At 45.4% G+C, this 6,233-nt stretch overlaps 1 long non-coding RNA gene and 1 pseudogene across 2 annotated transcripts in view; one reads left to right on the top strand and one right to left on the bottom strand.

Moving 5' to 3' along the window:
• Nucleotides 1-6,233, bottom strand: part of LOC132206905 (utrophin-like) — a 615,509-nt pseudogene that overhangs the window by 110,870 nt on the left and 498,406 nt on the right.
• LOC132206960 (uncharacterized) overlaps nt 984-6,233 on the top strand; it is a 36,379-nt gene continuing 31,129 nt past the window's right edge. The window contains exon 1 of one of the 2 annotated variants that reach the window (XR_009443251.1): nt 984-1,128. This is a non-coding gene — a long non-coding RNA (uncharacterized LOC132206960). The remainder of the gene's footprint in view (nt 1,129-6,233) is intronic. The other variant, XR_009443250.1, reaches the window with a different exon arrangement.

Genomic DNA, 6,233 nt, shown 5'->3' with positions numbered 1-6,233 from the left:
CACAAACAGCAGAAGTCACATCGATGCGGGACACCACTCGTCACTGAGCTGCAGCCAGAAAAACAGCTTTCCACCACTGAGACGGCAAGAACTGTAGATGCTGGAAACAGAGTTAACCAAGTGTGGAGCTGGAGGAACGCAGCAGGTCAGGCAGCATCAGAGGAACAGGAAAGCTGACATTGTTGATGCTGCCTGGCCTGCTGTGTTCCTCCAGCCCTACGCTGTGTTATCTTTGTTAGCCTTCCACCGCTACCGTCTGCCTTATATGGGCAGGCCAAGTCACCATGGATCTCATGGATCCTAATCTTCTGGATGAGCATACCATGAGGAACCTTGTTGAAAAGGTTTGTAAAATCCATGTATATGTTATCAACTGTTCTACCCGAATTGATCACCCTTGTCACCTCCGTGAAAACTTCAACTGACTTGGTAAGACATAACCTGCCCCGCATAATGCCATGCTGGCTGTCCCTTATTAGCCCATACTTTTGAGACATGAGACACTCACCAGTCTGTAGTTTCCTGGAAAGTCCCTGTTTTCCTGCTTGAACAGAGGAACGACTTTATCCACTCACCAGTCTCCGCAACCCCTCCAGTGCCTAGCAAGGATATCAGATCCTATTGAAAGTAGTGTGTTGATGCATTTGTGTCATGATTGTGTTTTGTTTGAGCCCTAACATTCAAAGCAGTGTAAGAATGTCTTTGTGCAGCAGGCGAGGTGTGATGAGACTGAGCCTTCATACAATTGCAAGATGTTGAAAATTTGCCATTATTTATGAAAACAGTGATAAATTTCCATGATCAACATTTCTGTTACACTGCAATGATTGTCCCGTGGCGTGTAAAATCAGAAAGATACGATAAAATGAGACTGGGTCATATGCAGGGAGAATGTTTGCCTTTCATGTCTATAGAAGTAGTGAAATATTTCCATGAATCTAAAAGTCACTTTTCCGTTCATTGAAGGACACAATCATCGCCTTGGAAGCTTCATCACGATACTACTTTGCATTTCTGAAGAGGGAAGAAGAAATCAACATGCAAATTCAATTCCATGGTTTTGGAAGTCCCTTTGAGAACACGATTCATTTGCGCCGGCATAATGCTCTGACTGAGAAAGAATTGAAGGTGAGTTTGTAGTTTGGAAGATCGCAGCAATTTATGCATCAACTTCTTCATCGATAACGTTCCATTGCTTTCAGACTGCATTTTCCACTCTGCGAGATAATAACTGTTAGAACAAGCAACAGCATCGGTAGATGGTCTATGGGGAATGCAATGTTACAAAACCCGATCCATTCAACAACATATTTCAGATATGTCGACAAATTAAATTATTCCAGCACAGGATAAAACAAGGAAGATGAGTGTGGGGAGGCAATAGTTCTGATGGCAAAAGAACAGAAATTTACCTTTATCCATTCGAGCAAAAAAGCAGGCACACAAATAAATAATCATCTAACAATGCACGTGTGCAACGGAGGCTACAGGGGGACTAAGAATGCCGAATTGTTGTCATGCGTATTGCTGAAAGGATGATTGAAACAGATTCTGTGGTAAATTTGAAGAAATACAGATAATGCATCTCAGGATGTTGGAGAAAGAACATTTATGGACTGAGGCAAATCGTATTGCCCTTTTCAGGAGTTAATAGGTTCATAATGAATTGAAACACTTCCTTCTGTGCTGAAAGCTTTAGTTTAGTTGCAGCTGGATGACAATTTCTGTTCCTGGTAGTATTTAGCAAACTGTTAAAAGTGAATGTCACTGCACAGAATTCCAAACATGACTCCAATCAGTAGAGAAAATATCCAAGGGGTGTGATGAGTTGTATCCTCTCATGTTGAACAATGCAGCTGCAGATACAATGGAGGCACTGATGATAATCTTCCAAGAATCCTTAGATTGTGGAAAATTCACAGAGGATTGAAAGATTGTGAACATAACACCATTATTACAAAGATACTTGGACAAAATAGTAAGCAAGTATTGCCAATTTAGGTCAACCTGGGTAGATGTTCATGCCGGCAATGAAAGATGAAATAACAGGGTACTGAGTGTGCTATAACATCCTACAGAGTTAACATCCTTTCATAAAGGGGAAATAATACTTGACAAACTTGCTACAGTGCTTTGAGAAGGAAACAAACATTACTGATGAAGGACCACCAGTTGATGTAGTACATTGAGATTTCAACAAAGCATTTGATAAGGTACAGCTGATAAGGTGTCTCCAAAGAAAAGAGCCCATGTGTTCAAGAGTAGTACGTTCGGATGGACGGAGGACTGCATCGTAAATAGAAGTAGAGTCGTAGCAGCAGGATGGTAACTTACAAGTCATGGACGGCCACAGAGCGAGTGCTGCGGAGGCCGAACACCTCATGTTGACTGGTTTGATTTCGGAAATGGCGGAGGGGATTGCTATGCTTAGGAAAGATGGGCTACATTCATTGGAGTTTATAAGATTGAAAAAAAACTTATTTTTTCGACATTTAAGATTCTGAAGAGGCTTGATAGTGTATATCCGGAGAGATTACTCCCATTTGTGAAAGATTTTACGACCAGAGGCCACATTTTCAAATTGGTTGCCCATTAATTCGGGGAAGAATTGCTTCTTTCAGGTTGTAGCAATTTATTGAACACTTCAACCAAGAGTTCAGGCAGACCCTCTAATAAGAGACACTTCCTCTGTATTAATTCGCTAGATTTGACAGAAGATCGGCCCTGTGAGAGGGTCAGTACTGAGGTATTGAAGCTTTGTCAGAAGGCGAATAATGAGTGCGGGCACTGAAGAAGTGCCTCATGGACAGGGGTTCAGTCCTGACCCCTGTGAGAGTTCATCATTGTCAGATGGTCAATACTGAGACAATGCTTCCTTGGAAAAGGATCAGCACTAAAGATCTGCCACACATTTTTAGTGTCAGTATTGAGGAAATGCAGCAATATGAGAGGGTCCGAACTGTGGGAGTGCATTATTGTCAGAAGGTGAAGACTGAGGCAGCACCTCATTCTAAGGTGAGGCAATGCCATACAAATAGAAGGTCAGTCCTGAGATATTGCTACTGTGAGAGGGTCAGAAATAAAGGTGCCTCCTTGTCAGATGGTCAGAACTGAGGGATTGAAGCATTGTCAGAGCTTCAATACTGAGGCCTTGCTTCGTTGTCAAAGGGTCAAATCTGTGGGAGTGCGATATTGTCAGAGGATCAATGCTGAGGCAGTGGCTCATAATAATGGTGTGTTTTTGATGACAGCGTGCATCGAAGTGGTTCTTTTGTGATTCTATCAAGTGCAGTTTTCTGCTTGCCAATTTTCTGAAAGATGAACATTTATTGAGGAAATAAAAGATGGAGAAAGAGTAATTAAAAAGAATAACAAGTAGAGAGTAAAAAAGAATAAGCCTCATGTTCTTGTGGCCGTGAGGGACCCCTCGATCAACGGCTGGCCTGGAGGCTGAGGTTGTTCCTGGCACCGTTCGTGGTCTCATTCCGAGATGACGTCCAGTGCCGAGGAACAAAATGCTCCCTCTGCTCCGGTGTAACAAACGACTTGGCAAAGCAAAAAACCAGTTACAGAAATAAAATTGACTGTAAAACAGGAATGCTGACAGGACTCATTCAAAGTCAACCATTTCTCAAATATCAAGAAATGTTACCCTTCAGCCCATCCTATTCATGGGGTTGGAACTGCTAGTACCACACGAATGCAGCATCACGACTGAGGCAATGCAGCACTGTGCGAGGGTCAGGATTAAGGGTCAGTTTTGAGGCAGTGCCTTGATGTTATGAAGTCAGAACATTATTGCCACATGTTCAATACAGACAGTGTGTTGATCCTCTGTCAATGCTTCAATGCCTCAGTGCCCACCCTCTGATAATGAATCACTCCAACAGTTCCGACCCTATCTTGCAAGACCTCAGTATGACCTTTCTGACCCTATTACAGTGGGCCACTGCTGCAGTATTGACCATCTGATAATGATGCAATCCCTCAGTTCTGACCCTCTGGCAGTTGTGCAACACCTCAGTCCGCACCCTTTCATCATTCGGCACTTCCTCAATTATGACCCCTTTGTGAATTAGTTGTGAGGCAAGACTTCATTGCTGCAGTGTCAGTGCTGAGAGCGGGCCTTTTTATTAGCTCATCAGTACCTAAGGTACTGGCTAATTGTCAGCAGGTCAGTTCTGAGGCAGCGTCTCTTTGCCCGAACCCTGACTCTAAACCCAGCCTCAGCCCTAAACCCATACAAACGCTCGCCTCAGGCTAACCCTCACCTCAGCATTAACCCTAACCCTAACCCTATCCTCAGCGTAAACCCTCCCTACTCTCAGCCCTCATGCTGATCCTCAGACCGAACATCTAGTCTCAGCCCTAAAGTGAGCCTCAGCCCTACCACTAGCTATGGCCTCAGCCCTAAAATGAACCGTAACACACAGCCCCAATTAACGCTTAGCCTCAACCCCAACCCTCGCCTAAGCTCCAAGTCTAACCTCAGCCCTAACCTAACCTCCAATACTTGCCTGCCAGAGAGTTAGTACTGAGGAAGTGCTTTAGTTTCAGAGATTTAGTCCTGAGAATGCGCTTCATTTTCAGAGTGACCATCTGAAACAGCGTCTCATTGAAATGGGGTCAGAATTGCTGGAATGCTACATGGAATGGTGACAGATTGTAGGACTGTCGGTGGGTCAGATCTGAGGTAGTGCATCAACGGTGGATGGTCAGTCTTGAGGGAGTTCAGAGGATCAACCAAGAGGGAATGCCTCAATGCAATGGCGACAGAACTGAGAGAGGGCCACAGGATTAGAGATATGCCACATGATTTGAGATGGTAGGAAGTGCCTCATTGTCAGCAGGTCCGTTTTGTGGCCAGTCGCCATAGCTGGAGAGTCAGTTCTGAGGCAGTGCGTCTTTGTCAGAGGGTCTGTACTGAAGCAGTGCCTCATTATTCGAGAGGATTTGGTGTGAGGCAGTATCTGATTGGTGCAAGGTCAGCCCTAAGGGAGTGCCTCTTTGTCAGAGGGTCAATACTGAGTTAGCGACTCATTGTGAGTTCAGAATTGAGGGACTGCCACGTGATGAGAGGGTCAAAACGGAGGTAGTGTGGCTGTATCTGACAGTCCGAAGGGAGTGCCATTGTTAGAAGGTCAGTTCTGACAAACTGCCTGTGTGTAATGGCATCAGCATTGAAGCTAACCACGTGACGAGCCGATAAAAACCAAGTTATTGCAGTAGCATCAGAGGGCCAGATCTGTAGGAGTGCATTATTTTCAGAGGTGAATACTGAGGCACAGCCTCAGTGTAAGGGGGTCAAAATTAAGGGAGTGCCACACAATTACAGGGCAGTACGGAAGTATTACAGCACTGTGTGCGGCGCAGAATCGATGGAGTGCATCATTGTTATACAACCACAAGTGAGGCAGCGCCTCATTGTAATGGATCAGAATAGGGTCAGTACTGAGAGTCAGTACAGAGGTAGTGCAGAACTGTGGAGGTGTCAGAACTGAGGGAGAGCACCATTGTCAGCTGGTCAAAAGTGCCCCCTTGTCGTAAGATCAGAACTGAGGGTGTGCCGCACGATGAGAGGGTCAATATGGAGGAAGTGACTCTTTGTCAGTGTTAATACTGAAGTGTGACCTCATCTTGAGGGGATCAGGCTTCAGAGAATGCCTTGTTGTCAGAGGGTCGGCACTGCAGCAGGGCTATGTTGTAAGGGGGTCAGAATTGAAGGAGTGCCACCCGTTTTAGAAGGTCAGTACAGAGGTAATCTAGCACTGTCAGAGGTAAGTCCTGATGGAGTGCCTCATTGTCATTGGATCAGTTTTCAGGCAGTACCTCTTTGGCAGAGCGTCAGTACTGACGCAGTGCCTGATTATAATGGGATCAGAATTCAAGGAGTGCCACTGCCTCACTGAGGTACTGCAGCTCTATCAGAGGGTCAGTGGCCTATTGTCAGAGGGTCTGTTTGAGCCAGTGCCTACTTGGCAGAGTGTCAGCAATTAGGGAGTTTGCCTTTATCAGAGGGTCAGAACGAGAGAGTGCATTTGTCGCAGAGTGTCAATACTCAGCCTTGTCCGCCCAAGCCCAACACCAGCACCTCCACATCATCCGCCCACCCTGAGGACTGACCCTCCACCAACGAGCTACTGCCTCACACTGGACTGACCAACAATGAGACACTATCCCTCCAGACCCCCTGACAAAGAAGCAGTGCCTCAGTACTGACCGTCAGGCAAGGA

Source organism: Stegostoma tigrinum, chromosome 44, assembly GCF_030684315.1.
Source record: "Stegostoma tigrinum isolate sSteTig4 chromosome 44, sSteTig4.hap1, whole genome shotgun sequence".
Taxonomy (NCBI): Eukaryota; Metazoa; Chordata; class Chondrichthyes; order Orectolobiformes; family Stegostomatidae; genus Stegostoma; species Stegostoma tigrinum.
This window is presented reverse-complemented; position numbering and strand designations above follow the sequence as displayed.